The sequence below is a fragment of the Sciurus vulgaris genome (genome assembly GCF_902686455.1).
Source record: "Sciurus vulgaris genome assembly, chromosome: X".
Classification (NCBI taxonomy): Eukaryota; Metazoa; Chordata; class Mammalia; order Rodentia; family Sciuridae; genus Sciurus; species Sciurus vulgaris.
In genome coordinates this window covers 131,557,841-131,573,486 of record NC_136471.1, presented here as the reverse complement: position 1 = coordinate 131,573,486, position 15,646 = coordinate 131,557,841, and the positions used below count along the sequence as shown (strand labels likewise).

Genomic DNA, 15,646 nt, shown 5'->3' with positions numbered 1-15,646 from the left:
ACCAACACACAGCCCAGGTTGCCATAGCTACCTTGGATGTCTATTTACCACACAAGGGATCAAAGCCAGGAGACATCCACATACACACTTAGACTTAAAACTTGCTGGAATGTCTGCGGATAACATACAACTACCAATTAAGGGATTTGCCTGTAGCCCATGCAGTCCATCGCCAGGCAATCTATGAGCACAAGTCATAGCAAATAGCAAGGCAAAGTCAACTGGAAAAAATTATTTCAAAACAACCAATAAGGGTTTGTCTTTAAACTGACAGCAGGTCCTACAATGATAACATTTTCTGAAAGAGATATCAGGGAAGTAATTAAAATTTTAGCATACGTTGAAGACATTGAGCTCTCTAAACCATGTGCAGAAACTTGAAACATCTGTTGAAAGGGAATATTTCTCAGATACATATTTAAAATTCTGGTTAGAGTATCTTCCTATTAGGTGTCATAAAAGTGGACTGATCTCAGTGTTGGGACAAATGAGAACAGAAATGCCTTTTGAACTTTAAAGGCTTGACTTTCAAATGAAGGAAACCACACAAAATATTTGGTACACTACGTGCGGATTACAGAATGATGAGAAAAAGGATGCTGCAGGAGAGTTTCTGCTCCTAGAATGCATTTTCGGATCCCAAGCCTGCACAGGTAATCTTTCTGGGTAGGAGAATATTCTCCACAGATGTGCCCCTAACTTGCTGTGTCTCTTTATACTTAACCTTTCTGTGCCTTTGCCTCACCATTTGTTCAATGAGGATCAAATTGCCCTTCATTTTCTCCTGGGGATGTGACAGAGAATAAATAGATCATGTTTGTAAAGGGCTTTCTAATCCTCCGAGGAAAGATTAATACGAAGACTTTCATTATTAAGCCAGATGTCCTTGGGCATTTTAATTCCAATCTAAAGAATGCAAAAGGGGCTAATCAAAGTGAGTCACAGCTTCCTTGGACCAGCAGCATCCTAGCCTTGCAAGAATTTAGCAGCTATGTGACTCATTTCAGTGGATCAGAAATATATCTTGCACTTCTCTAAAGAGTTTTTTCTAAAGTTGTCAGGGTTCTAAAAGCACAAAATAGGTCTCGTAGATAATTTTGTTGGGAGAAATCTGATTCTTTCCCCAAGCTTCAGAATGAAGTAGTTGTTCCTTGCCTGTGTAGGGACAATAGGTAGCTCACTACTTGGGGAGAATATTTGCAGTTGTGGGAATGCCTTAGGCAAACCTGTTGTTTTTGGCTGGGCTTCCAGAACAGGTGGCCATGCCTTTCCTTTTGCCTGGGAACATAGCAAATTCCTTCTCAAGGAAGGTTCAGGAAAGTTTCCCATTTACAATTACAGGGTAGAGAAAGGTTGGCACATGCTTTAAAATTAGGCAAGTCAGGTTTATACTTTTTTGCCCTAAGTCAGTGTGGCCTTACCAACCCTCAAAGAATTCTATCCTACAGGGTTCCTTTTCTGCCAAACCCCTCTGAACCTTATAACTAGCCAAACAGCTTCCTACCTCAGTTGGCGATTTCTGGCTACCTTGAATTTCTGGCTAGTCAGTTGCAGGGGTCTCTTCTGGGCTGCCACACCACTGTTCAGCATTTGTGCAGCCCTAGGGACAGATCACTCATCAACAAAAAGATTGAATTTCATTGCTGAGCTGATGACACATGGGTCGGTTCGAAAGTTAACCCTGCAAATCCAGCTGGGGTTGCTGGGCTGGGATGACAAATGGACTGGTGGGTGCGATTCACCCTGCCAGGATGCGGCAGTCAGGTTTTCCCCACATGAAACTAGAATCAAGTTGGGATCGGCCCACACAATAATGCTACCATCTCAGTTCCCCCTACATTCTTTTTCTGGAGCTGTCTGGGTTTCTTGTATGAACAAAGATCCTCTCCCTTTCTTCTATCTCCTTACTCCATCCCATCCTCTTTTCAAGTACCCACCAGGCAAAAAAAAAAAAAAAGGTGTATGGATAAAAAGCTGTCCATTCATTAAGTAAATAAGGAATTACTACATGTGTACTTGCACCCTTAAAACTTGAATACTGGGCTGTTTTCCAATCTCATATGAATGCCACAACTATTCATGGGAAAAAAAAAACATCCCAAGCTTGGGCATCAGACACAGGGAATGCCACCATACCAGAGGAACTGTGTGGGCACAGGGATTCTGGAAATTGAGCTCAGATACCACCAAGGAGAAGACAGGTGGTTCCAGGCAGGATCAAATGACTTCTTTGTTCAGGCTTAATCAACAATGTTTTTGCTTTCCTCTTTTTCCTCTTTAATCCTTTCCAGTTCACTTTCTCACTCCTTTTCCCCAACTCATCTGAGTACTAGACATTGAAAGAATAAGCCTGGATTGTGAGTTTGTTAAACTTAAAGAAAACCAGCCTCCACCCAGTCTCCAGCAAGGCAAATGCAATTCATTGAAAGCACACGGCCCTGCATGTGCTTTTCTGCACTCACTGAAACTTGCCAAGCATGATTGTTCAGAGAGCAAGCAAAGGGACAAGAAGGCTGAGGGTCTCTACCCCTGACCACTCAGTAGGATCTCTTTCACCTCCCCAAGCTGCCAGAAAGGGAAAGTTCCCAATGCCTTGCCACAGCCACAATGGAGAAGGTTCACTTACCCCAAAGTTGACATGGGGGTGGCAAGTACCTAGCCCCTTTGGGGAAAAAAAGCGAAAAGCTTGTCTGGTGGCAATACAGATGCTAACTTTTCCACCCAGATTTATCAGCCCTGGTCAAAGTAATATTACTCCTCCGTAATCTCTGCCCTTTTCAGCCTACTGGTATTGCTTTCCAGTTTTCTCTTCTCCTTATATGAGTACTGATCTTGACATTTAAATATTGACATAAGATTCTTCCATAACTTTGATAGAGTTGTAAATTACACCCTCTTCTTGGCTTCCTAATCCACTCTTTCCTTTCCTTTCTAAACGGTAAAGCTATAAACCTCTGCCTGGGCTGATAAGGAATTTTATCATCATGCCCCAGAGCGACGGAAGAAACTGCTGGTTTGGAATTCTTTTCAAAGGCTCGTTTAAGTAATCCCCAAGCCCTTTCTCTGCTCATTACTTTAAAGGCTGTCTATTCACGTCCAGAACCAATACAGTTCCCAAACTGCTAGAACAGTACAAACAAATCTGCATTTTTCTGGAAGGGCTGTGTGTTCGATTTAGACTGGTTACGCCTTCTCAGCCATAAACACACTAAATGCTCAGAACTGAAAGGTAAAATAAGCGGCCCTTTGTAATTCTTTTTCAGGATATTCAGTCGTCTTTATTCTAAACCAAAGCACACGATATAAGCTAAAAGCTCGAGATTCATCCTGCACAATACATTTCAGCGGCCATAAACTGGAATGGATTTACATATTCTACAAACCGCTTTGGGTCCTTTACAATGACTGCCTGACTTCATCCACCACCATTAAAGGCAAAAGTGGGGATGGGTGTGGAGGAACGGGTGGGGGGGGCCCTCAGGTGATCTGTTTCTTGGGTCGCCTTAGGAAAATGCATCCGCGTTTTTCCTCGGACAGGCATCTGCTAACTCCTGAAGCTCTTGGGAGTAACAGGTCGCAGGAGTCCCGCGCTGCGCCCTCCCTCTCCGGCGCCAGCGCAGCCGCCAGCCTTACCTGCCTCATGTTTAGAATTCCATGACCCATCCGGCAGGGAGCGAGCTGCATGGAAGCGCACGCCGCAGCCTTTAGTGCAGACACTAAAGCTAACAGAAGCCCGCGAGACAAAAGCAACTCGGTGAAATCCACAGGCAGCAAAGAGCACGTTTTCGTCCTCTTTTTCTTTGATCTGTTGCTACACGCACTCTGCCCAAGACAATGTCAAGTTTCTCAACCTTTTCTTTCCCAGCCTATGAAAAGTCGGGCGCAGGGAAGCGAGGACCGCCTGGCTCTTATTTCAAATCAGTTCTCAGGGACGTCGTAGGCGGCTGGCTCCGGCCGCGGAGGAGCCTCGCCAATCAGGAACAGGGGGTGGTCCTGGGAGCCAGCGAGGCTGCCTCCGCAAGGATTAGGGGAGCTTTCAGGAGTCAAATGACTGGAAGCAGCTGGAAACAGTGCCCAGAGCTCCCAAAGTAAAGGATGACTTCTATTATCTCGCAGTCCTGCGTCTGCTCAAAGCATAACTAGCTTCGGGCTTTAAATCCTTGCATTTTTAAGAGCTCCCTAGAAGCATCAATACATTTGGAAGGTGCAGAATTATTTCAGCCAGAAAAGTTCAACATTAAGTACCCAAAGGTATTTTTTAAAGAGTATCTTGCACTGGATACCTACTTCTGCAAAGACACTGGGGAGGAAACCAAATTGTTACGAGCAACACTTTAGCTGAAACAAGCTCTCAAAGGAAGGAGTTGTTACCCACCTCATCTCCATAGAAACTGAAGATCCAGTCTATGAAAAACAAATCTTAACGGGGCTGTGCACACAAATAGTTTAAAATACAAAAAAATGAACAAGAATATTTATCAATGAGACCCAAGGCATAAATTCAGATAAAAATCTAGATAGGACAATAAATACTGAATTTTCTAAACAACATTAAGGAAACTTTAATTCCATCTCTCTAATATGGCTGGCTCATATGCTGCTAAAAGCAACACTGACATTTTTGTTAGGAAAATTTTTAAAATAAGTGCATCTACCCTTCACTATGGTTTGCCTGACCTGCAAGGTTCATTTGCTGAGCTTACTAACAGAGACAAGCTAGAATATCATCTCAGCAGAATGGTAGGAGAACCAACTGGCTTCCTAGAAACTTCAACCCAGACTTAAAAAGGAATTTCCAAAGTTTGCTTTCTTAACTCCTTTTGAACAGTAACTCTTGCCAACTCTTAGTATGATTTCAGTGAAAATCTGCCTCTTGGATTTCATGAAACTGCAAGCTGAGCAAATACTACTTTGTATAGATCAAGTAATACTTCTTTCCCAAAGAAGTGACCACAAATTTGTGAGGACAATTCAATAAATACTTTAAATATTTTGGTATCAGAGAAAAAGACAAGTTAGTACATAATAAGTCACTGACTTCAGGAGTGTCTTCCACATGGGTTCAATGCGTGAGCTTGGCCCAGTTCTATGAAAATTTGGCATCCTGCTGTCTGTGCGCAACCTGCATACTGTTCACAAACCCTATCCCAGTCCCGCCACCACCTGAGCAGTCTCAGGGCACAAGCTGACCTCAGTCCACTTCATGAACTTACATCATAGCCCTTCACTAAGACCAAGATCAGTAATTTGAGTGGGGCCACTCAGTGTGCTGTGGCATGTTTAGCAGTATCCCTAAACTCTGCCCACTAGGTGCCAGTAGAACCTCCACAGTCAGGACAATGGATAATGCCTCCAGACTTTACCAAATATTCCCTGGGTAGCAAAATCATTCTTTGAAAGATTAATTCTTGAACTTGAGACTGCAAGGAAATTTCTAGGGTGTCTGTTTTAAAAAAAAAAAAATGCAAATCCTCAGGGCCCTTCTCCAAGGGAATCTGGGTAGGTTTGCCAAGGAGCCTGGGAAACACCATTTTATCCCACTGCTGAAGGACTCTGATTCACTTTGAGAGAGACTGCACCTATCCCTTCCCTAGGCATAACCTGGCCCCAGAACACAGGAAGCTACCAGGGCTGCTGCCACTGGAGTTAGAACCCACTGCACATCTATTTATTTAACAGAAACTTCTAAGAAGTGCATGCTGTCATCACGTCAAAGATTTATATACATGTATGTTAGAATTTTCTCTTTCAAGGATGGTGCCCTTTCAAAGTTTCTGTCACTTTTCTTCACCTTTGACCCATTTGCCCATCATTCTACAATCTCAAATGTCAACATCCTTTAGTGGTTTCCCCTGATGCCAAGAAAAAGTAATGTCTTCTCTCCTATGCTCATAAAGCAACTTCTATACAACCAGTGGTGTGCAATGTTTTAACAACCAGCTCTCAAAATAAATGAGTAAACAAATACCAAGATTTGTAGTATTCTCACTAATTTCCTTGGTGTATATACTCCCTCCTTCCTACAGTGAAGGAAAGTACTGAATTTGGAGTTGGAAAGGAGATGGTAAGCACTAGCTGAGCAGACCATTATTGTCTCTGCTGTTTCACTTCCAAACTGAACTGCAATCATATATTCTTAAGTCTCTCTCCTATATTTAGTATGAAAGTCTCAATGACAACTATATAGACAAAGTCACATCAATTTTTATAGCAGCTCAATTCACAATAGTTAAACTATGGAATCAACCTAGGTGCTCTTCAACAGAGAACGGATAAAGAAAATGTGGTATATACCTATACACAATGGAATGTTACTCAGCCATAAAGAAGAATGTAATTAAGGCATTTGCTGGTAAATACATGGAACTGGAAACTCTCTTGCTAAGTGAAATGAGCCAATCCCAAAACAACAAAGGCCAAATGTTCTCTCGATATGCAGATGCTAACACAAAATAAGCAGGGGTGGATAGAAGCTCACTGAATTAGACAAAGGGGAATGAAGGGAAGGGAGGGAGGATGGGAATAGGAAAGACAGTAGAATGAATTGGACATCACTTTCCTATGTTCATATGTGAATATACGACCAGTTTAATTCCACAACATGTTCAACCACAAAAATGGGATTCTAATTAGAATAAATTATACTTCATGCATGTATAATATATCAAAACACACTCTACTGTCATGTATATCTAAAAAGAACAAATTTTAAAAAAGAATGGTACCTTATTCATCTTTGTAACCTCAGTTACTTTCACCTACCTGCCTATGCAAACATTTGTGGAATGAAAACAAAGTACAGTGATTAGCTTTCCCCCAGACATGGAGAACAATCATAACGATGCCACTACCACATTAAGGAAGAGAAAGGAATTTCTTGGAAAATACAACTCTTACAGTTACCTTTTTACTATCACTTAGGATCTATCCTATACTTCTGACAACAGTAAGCATAATGTCCTCTCTTCCACATTCACACTGCTACATCCCAGCTATATTGATTGGAGTGAAGAGACCAGTCTCTAGCACAGTACTCCACTTCATGAATGTGCTCATTAGACAATGTATTTTTGTGGTTTATATGAAGGTACACATACCTTTGCATCTGTATACTCATACATCTTCTCAGCCACTGAGCTAGGACCTCTAGAAGGAGTTTCTATGATGATCTCTGATAGGTAAATGAAAGGGAGTTTTACAAGTAAGAAGTACAGCTATTGATGGTGCTTACCTCCATTATTTTCTCATCATGTATTGAGGCAGGAATGCTACTGGTGGCATCTTTAACAAACATTTCTTATGAGTGCCTATTATGAGCCAAGCACTGTGCCAATCTAAGGTGGTCTAGTAGCCTGAACTATATAATACACTGTCTCCAGAAATGATTTGGACAACCTTTAAGAAAAGTGAATGGTGGAAATAAGTGAAGACTTCTTTTTCATATGCATATAACTTTTTAAAATGTTAAATGAAATAAATAGCCCTTTGGGGGTTGCCCATTGAGTGAGGATTTCATGATCCACATCTAGTAGCAGAATAAGCCAGTAAAGTGAAGCAAGTAACTTGATTCACCAAAGAATTCAATGTTCTGATCCCAAATGTATGATTAACAGTTTGCAAATATTAACTAAAAGGATGTTCTAAATCTTCAATCCAGATGATAATCCTCTGGAGTTTTGTGCGGGTTTGGTTATAAACAACCCTCTTCAACAAGCTGAACATAGGTACCTGGGTGGATATTAAGGGACAGGCCCTACTTAGACATGGATGAATATTGATACACACTCTCGAAGGATAATTAACCATATCTGTGCCACTTCTTTCAATGATAAATAGGTAAAAGCCTATAGAATGGTGTTTTAAGTAAAAAAAAAAAGGTTGAATATCAGCAACTACATATAGTTTATTCTTATGTGTGTAAGACACATCAAAAATCAAGGAAGTGCTCACTTCCACAGCACATTTACTAAAACTAGAACAATACAGAGAAGATTAGCATGACCCCTGCACAAGGATGACACTCAAATTTGTGAATCGTTCTATTAAAAAAAGTCAAGGAAGCCGGGAATGGAGACACAGGCCTGTAATACTGGCTACTTGGGAGGCTAGGGCAGGAGGATCACAAGTTTGAGGCCTGAGCAATTTAGCAAGACCCTATCTCAAAATATAATTAAAAAGGGCTGGGAATTGTGGCTACATGACCCTGGAGTCCCCAACACCACAAGAAGAAAAAAAATAATGAAAATCGAGCTGATGTTGCTATATAGCCACCTAGAGAATGTGCCCAGTACAAGGACACATTCTTTGGAATCTATGAAAAGAGTGCTTTTATTCTCCCCAAGAAGTTCTAGAAATCCAGTTGTTTTATTCTTATGAGGGCAGAAGAAAGTTTGAGAAACACTTTGTTCAAGGTGATTAGTAAAGATAATTTAAGTTGACAACAACATAAGTCCCTGCTTAGAGAAAGAAAATCCTATTTGAATTCTTATGGAAGCCACAAGAAAGAATTAAGTTTCTGCTCACTGAGGACAGGTCTCATTAAGTTAGTTTCTTTCAGTTGTTAAGGGAAGTAGTGCCACATACTGCAGGGACAGGGCAAATGGGATTTGGAAACTCTGCAGTGCTGACTTGGCTACAACTGACAGATGGACTCCAGCTGAACCAACTGGCACCTCTAAGCCCCCAATTTCTCAGGGGACAGTTGGGCAGATTGAATGAAATCAGGAAGCGTGCCTGGTGCAAGTGCTATTGCTTGTTTCATGAATGTCTCAGATGACTAACTCTGGAAGGAAGAGAAGGAATCTGTGAATACAGAAATAAAACACATAGACACCAAGAGAAATAGTTTAGGAGAATACTCCCTGAGGGCAGGTTTTCATGCAGGGCAGAACCAACTGAATGGTCATCCATCAGGGTCTTCAATAAATTGAGCTTGAGAATTCCTCACTTGAAAATTAAAAACTTAAAACAAATCGTGCTATTTTAAGTTTCAATGATAACCATTTAATAATTCTATGCATTTAGAGATGAAATGTATTGACAGTTTCTAGGTTTTGTTGATTAACTACAGCTGATTCTTCATTCTTTTAGTAAGTTGGTAAATGATTTATGCATGAATTTAGCAAGGGCATTTTGTTCTTTTCATTTTTGTTTTGATTTGGGAGATTTGGGGGATTTTGTTTTCGTTGGTGCTGGGGATAGAACCAAGGGACTCACACATGCTAGGCAAGTGCTCTGCCACTGACATATACTCCCAGTCCTTTTGTTTTGTTTTGGAATGTTGCCCAAGCTGGTCTCAGACTCCTCAACTGATCCTCCTGCATCTGCCTCCTATGTAGCTGAGACTACAAGCTTCACCTGGCTCCAATGGGTTTTGTAGCCTCCTCTCACTCTCAAAATTTCTCTCCATTCCCAATTGAATCTTTATGCTTTATTTCAACACAGCAGAATACTATTTTCCAGAACAAATTCTACAATTTCTGAGTCATCTAATTTTTGTTATTATTTTCTATTGGAATTTGTAAGAGAAAGTTATTAAATCAATTTTGTGAGGGGGGCTGGGATTGTGGCTCAGCAGTACTCACCTAGCATGTGTTAGGCCCTGGGTTCGATCCTCAGCACCACATTAAAATTAAAAAAAAGCCTTAAAAAATTAAAAAATTTGTGAGGGGCACTGGGGAGTAAACCCAGGGACACTTAACCACAAAGAGACATCCCCAACCCTTTTTATTTTTTATTTTGAGACAGGGTCTCACTAAGTTAAGGCCTTGCTAAGTTGCTGAGGCTGGTCTTGAACTGGTCTTGAAATCCTCATGCCTCAGTCTCTCAAGTCACTGGGATTACAGGTATGCCCCACAATGCCTGGCTCAAATCAATTATCTTTTACTAGTCTTATTATCCACTCTTCCTAGATGCTGAGCTCATTGAGGCCTATATTAGTGAAGACTCTCCAGAGATGCAGAGCCAACAGGATATATAATACATATACAAGATTTGTTTCAGGCCTGTGTGGCTATATGGATTCACAATTCTGGCATCCATAGCGCAGGTAGGTAGGAGTTGATCCTGTGAACTTGAGGAAAAAATTTTCTTCCTCAGGGAAAACTCAGTTTTGTTGTTAAGGGCTTCAACTACTTGGATAAGACCCACCCACATGATCAAGGATAATCTTCTTTACTTAAAGTCAACTAATTGTAGCTGTCAACCACAACTATAAAACACCGTCATGGCAAGGTTAATATTTGATTGAAGAACTGGGTACCATAGCCTAGCCAAGTTGAAAAAAATAAAAACATGCCATACCCAAACATTTATATGTCTCTTTCAACAAGTAAGAGTATATAGTTGATCAGTTAATAAATGCTTACTGAACTGTTGCAACTAACAATAATAATTTAAAACCTCTATTAGTAGAAGGTGTTCTTCATAAAGAATTAAATTTTACTGAAAGATCTATTATTTATGCCTCAATGGCATCCCTGAAAGGTAAGAGCCATAAAATTTTGAAGAGGGTACCAGGAATTGAGCCCAGGGTGCTTAACCACTGAGCAATATCCCCAGCACTTTTTAAAATATATTTTATTTTGAGACAGGGTCTCACTAAGTTGTTTAGGGCCTCAGTTGCAGAGTCTGGCTTTGAAATCATGATCCTCCTGCCTCAGACTCCCGTGTTGCTGGGATTACAAGCATGGGCCACTGCACCCAGCAAAAGCCATAAAGTTTTGAGATAAATGATTTCCAATTGCCAGTTTTATATTGTCATACTATCAATCAAATGTCAGGATTGAATGCAATTATTTTCATACAAAGTTTGAAAATTTTTGCACACCATATGCTCCTTTGGAAACCACTTCAAGATGTGTTTTAGCAAAATGAGGGAATTAAACCTGGAAAGATTAGTCAATGAGAATGAGAAAATAGAGGAACCAATGTATAGAGAGGTAAGAGAAGTCCAAGATGATAGATGCATTATTTTAGAAAGGTCCCAGTCTAAAGTGTAGCAGGAAGATGAAGGACTCCTGGAGGTTAGGTCCCTAGAAAGGAAAAAAATTATACTGATAGATTACATCGAGGATAAGCAGGTACACACAAATATAAGAAAAATGTGAGGCTGGGCTGGGGAGATAGCTCAGCTGGTAGAGTGCTTGCCTTGCAAGCACAAGGCCTTGAGTTCGATCCCCAGTACCGCAAAAAAAAAAAAAAAAAAAAAAAAAAAAAAATGTGAGGCTATCATTAACTCCAGGAAAAACAAAAGACTGCATGAAAACAGAAGCACAGTCATAGAATGCTCCTTAAATTGACAGTGAACTCTGATATATATGTTGTAGCTGAGATAATTAGTCATAACACCAGTATCCATCTTCCCTTTCTTTCCTTTTAAAAATTTTTTGGTTGTAAATGGACACAACACCTTTATTTACTTTTTTTTTAACAAAATGTGGTGCTGAGGATCAAACCCAGTGCCTCACACAAGCTAGGCAAGTGCTCTACCACTGAGCCACAACCACAGCCCCTTCCCTTTCTTTGTTTACAAAAGAACTTCAATTTATTTGGGGAAGAAATGTGTCCGACTGAAGAATATTTCCCAGTCTCCCTTAGAGGTATGGGTGATCAGGTTAAACTATTATAACCTTTGAAATTTTAACAGATGCTCCAATGTAGGGCTTTGGGGAAAGTTCATTAAAGGGGACACACACTTCTTTTTACCCTTCCCAGATTTCTCCACCAGGAATATGTTTGCAAAGCTTGAGGGACTAGGGCCATTCTCTAATCATGAGGAGGATAAACCACATAGTAAAGACTGGATAACAAAAAAATCTAGAAACATCCTGAACTCCTGATGATATCTTGAAGTCAATTAATGAGCCCTGAGACCTGAATTTCATGTTCTGTGAGAAAATAAATCACTAATCAGTTTGAACCATTGTTTTGATATTTGTGTGACTAGGTAAAATAATTCGTGACTGCTATACTGAAAAGGTGGTGTGGGGATGAAGAGGGATAAATTCCATCTTTCTTTGTTTCTTTCTTTTTCTTTTTTTGTGGTGCTGGGGATCAAACCTAGGGAAGGATCATTCCCTTTTGATCATACATAGAATGTTAAAGATAATGTCTATAATTCATAAGCCAAGAAAGAGCAGTAAAAGGATATTATGGGAAATATGGAAGTACATACCAAAGGAAATATTTACCAGTTGAAAATGATTACCCCTAGGGCGGAGTGGGATGGAACAAGGATTGCTGGTTTTCATTATGAGTCTTTAATACATGTGTACTTTGAACATGTATTACTTTGATAAAAATTAAAATTAGGGAAAAATAAACAAAAAGACACTCAGTGGCAATTAAAGCAATGTTTTATCCTTAAATTCACTTCCTGTGTACTAGCAGTGTTTTATGATTATTTGACCCATGGTTGACGAAAGAGTCATAGTAGAACTTTAGAAAAATTACATGCCTGATGGCCCATTCTGAACCCCCAAGTGTAATGTCACCATGTCGTGCACATATGAGCTGATTGGCATTTCCTGTTTCCCCCACCACAGCTTTAATTTGCTCAAGGTTTAGGACTGATTTGCCATGTGTAGCAGAAATACATATATAAGCCCTTATCCAAACTGTTTTAGACAATCGTTCTTTTAGATCTCTAGGAATGAAGATTCTACAACCCAGATGCCCGAATAATTCATTAGAGTAATCAAAAAAACCTTTTTCTTCTTACTCTTAATTGGTATCGTTCTTCATTTAAATCTCTTTTTTTTTTGGAAGGTTTATTGTGGGTAGGAGTAGCTGGTAACTGTTTTCCATATTATAACCATTTTACTTCTTATTCTTTTATCTCACTTTCCTTAAAGGTGAAAAGGATTAGTCCCTCAAGCTTTTAATATTTCAATGCCCAAAATTGACTTTTAAATTAGTCTTAGAGATTAAAAAATTAACTTTTGTGAATCATATCTCACTTTTTATGTGTTAGAAAAGCAAATCAGCAAATCAGGCTGGATCATTTACAATCAGATGGGCATAAGGTGATTAGAAATTTTAATCAAAAGAAGCTGTGCACAGGAATTACACTCCTTGCTTATAAAAAGTCAGTGTTTCATCTTGTAGATTAGCACTTCTCAAATGCCCACAGAGATTGCCAGGATGGTAGTGTCATTTCTGATTGGCGAAAATCCTCTCCCACTTCACACATGATAGCTAGACTTGGATTTAAGATGATGGTAAAGATAAAAACTACTTATGAATCATGGTTTACACATCTCTTTCCTTTGCTAGACACAGATCAGGGTGTTTTTCCTCTCATTTAATAGCTAAGGAAAGAATATTTCCTTGTAACTGGTTAGCTTTTCCTCTGCTGGGAACCACTTATGAATTCACACATACTGAGTGAGATAGGCTTTCATTTACTGTTCCCCCATGCCAGATAAACATATCAAGTTGTTTCAAGGGGAAAAAGGAAAACATTGAGTATCACTGCCCTAGCTCTCTCCATATGTATTGAAGAGAACTATTTATTCTTTTTAACCCAGGGGTGCTCTAACACTGAGCTGTATCCCCGAGACACTACAGGATGTGTAAACATTTCCCCTACACACACACACCGAGACACTGAGACATTCCTCAGACCTTAGCTTCTGCTGCTGTCACCCTTACTCAGTCTCTTTCAACGAAGACATGCTCTTTGTGTTGCTCTTTGCCATGAACTCAGAGTTTCTTGGATCATTGTTCCCTGTGCCTAGATAGGTATGCTCCTGTTTATTTCCATAACTGAAAGTCTTGCTTTCTCATTTCCTGAGATCTGTTGAAGTTTCACCCTATAAAAGAAAAGATCCATTTACCCACCCCACTAGGACTCCCTACCTTCCTTATTATAACCCCTGGCACCATTACACCTACTACATATTTATTTGTTTATCTTTCTGCATTGAAAGATCTGCTCATGATGGTAGTACATAGCCCATTTCTACTAGTCTATATCACCAGCACGTAGAACAATCGTTGCCATATAGTAACTACTCAATACATCCTAACTGAATGAATGATTGACGATTCTGGCATAAAGAAGGTATACTGCTGCATTTTTGTTAGTGTGAAGTAACAAAAGGCATTCGAGTCCCTCAAATTCTTTTGCCTAGAGGAGGTCCTTGCCTCCATGTATGAAATTTCTGGATGCCTTGAACATGATGAAAATCAATTCATAGAGATCTACAGAAACCTATATGTTGGTAATGAAATCAATGGTTAAACCACTGATGAACCAATTACCTCTGAGTAGGTAAAAATCTTCAAGGCTGCATTCAAAACTGTGGGAATGAATCACACAAGTACAAATGTACTCTGTTGGGAAAGCCAGTGAGAAATTCTGAATGAAGGGAAACCTCATTCACAGTCCTAGAGAAGTAGCTCTAAAATCCACATGCTGCCCTGCATAGCACAACATCTTTTTTCCTTGAGGGCTACCCTACTAATAGGCATATACTTTGTTTCTTTCCTACTTACCAATAGTACCAATAGTAGGATGAGTAGAGACCAAATTTGGAGAACCACTTACAGTAAATAAAAGTTATTAAGGCAATCAATTTGTTTTCAAAGGTAAATGGCAAATTCCTGACTTATCTTGAAGCTGCAGTGTGAAACTTTTGTAAGTGGCTGGCTGTTGGAGATTTCAGTACCCAATCAGAATTTAAGTGGTAAAATCCCAACAGCCCAGTGTGAGGCTCGGGAGATGACGGAGTGTTTATGACCAGTCATGGGCAGACTGGGATTTGATGCCTCATTCCCAAGAGGACCTGCATCTGCAGGAGGCTGACAGCACCACCACTGGAAAGAGGACAGGCTCTGAAGTCAGAGATCGGTTCCAATTCCCCATATTTCAACCATACACTTACTACATCTTCCTGGGGGCCTGACACTTAACTGGTCCATGATAGATATGGGATTCCTTTCATTAACTCCTTTTTAATTCAGCCCAAATACCTCCTGGTGAGTTTTACTATATTACATAGCACATTTCCCTAGTGTAGGTAGTCATATTTTAATTTCGTAAGACCTCTCAGTGTGTGGTATATCTGCTGGTTTTGCATTCCCTTAATTGGGATAGATTAATTGGCCCAGTTGAAGATGCATTCACCTGCCTGCCAATTGATTTTTATTGCTTTTTCTTTTTTCTTTTGGTACTGGGGATTGAACCCAGGGGTGCTTAACCACTGAGCCACATCCCCAGCCCTTTTTCTTTTTTATTTTGAGACAGGGTCTCACTCAGTTACCTATGACCTCGCTAAATTGCTGAGGCTTGGCTTTGATGTGATCCTCCTGCCTCGGCCTCAGTCACTGGGATTACAGGCACGCACCACCACGCTTTCTAATGATTTGATTTCTGAAGATGACCATAACAAAATATCAGCCCCCATTCAGTTTAACAGAAATATTAGTAGGGACTTTTAATACATTTTAGATAAGTTACAAAGAAGAGCATATTCGTTCATTATATGATGTCAGTTAAATCTCACACATTAAAATACCATCATTGTTTACAAAACAGGCAATTAAATCCCTTTCTTTTGTAAATTAATACTTCAAAAGAGAATAAAATGAAACCTCATTTGAATGTGGTTTCTCAGACATTTAGATCTCTAGTAGAGCTATG

At 39.9% G+C, this 15,646-nt stretch overlaps 1 protein-coding gene across 4 annotated transcripts in view; it reads right to left on the bottom strand.

Annotated features, from left to right (window-relative positions):
• The window catches only part of MID1 (midline 1), a 359,879-nt gene that overhangs the window by 157,403 nt on the left and 186,830 nt on the right, over positions 1-15,646 (bottom strand). Inside the window, exon 1 of one of the 4 annotated variants that reach the window (XM_079123168.1) lies at positions 3,634-4,454. The exons of the other annotated variants lie outside the window; for them this stretch is intronic. The gene's annotated coding sequence lies outside the window, so the exon portion shown is untranslated. Of the gene's footprint in view, positions 1-3,633; positions 4,455-15,646 lie in introns of those variants that run through there. 4 annotated transcript variants of the gene reach the window in all.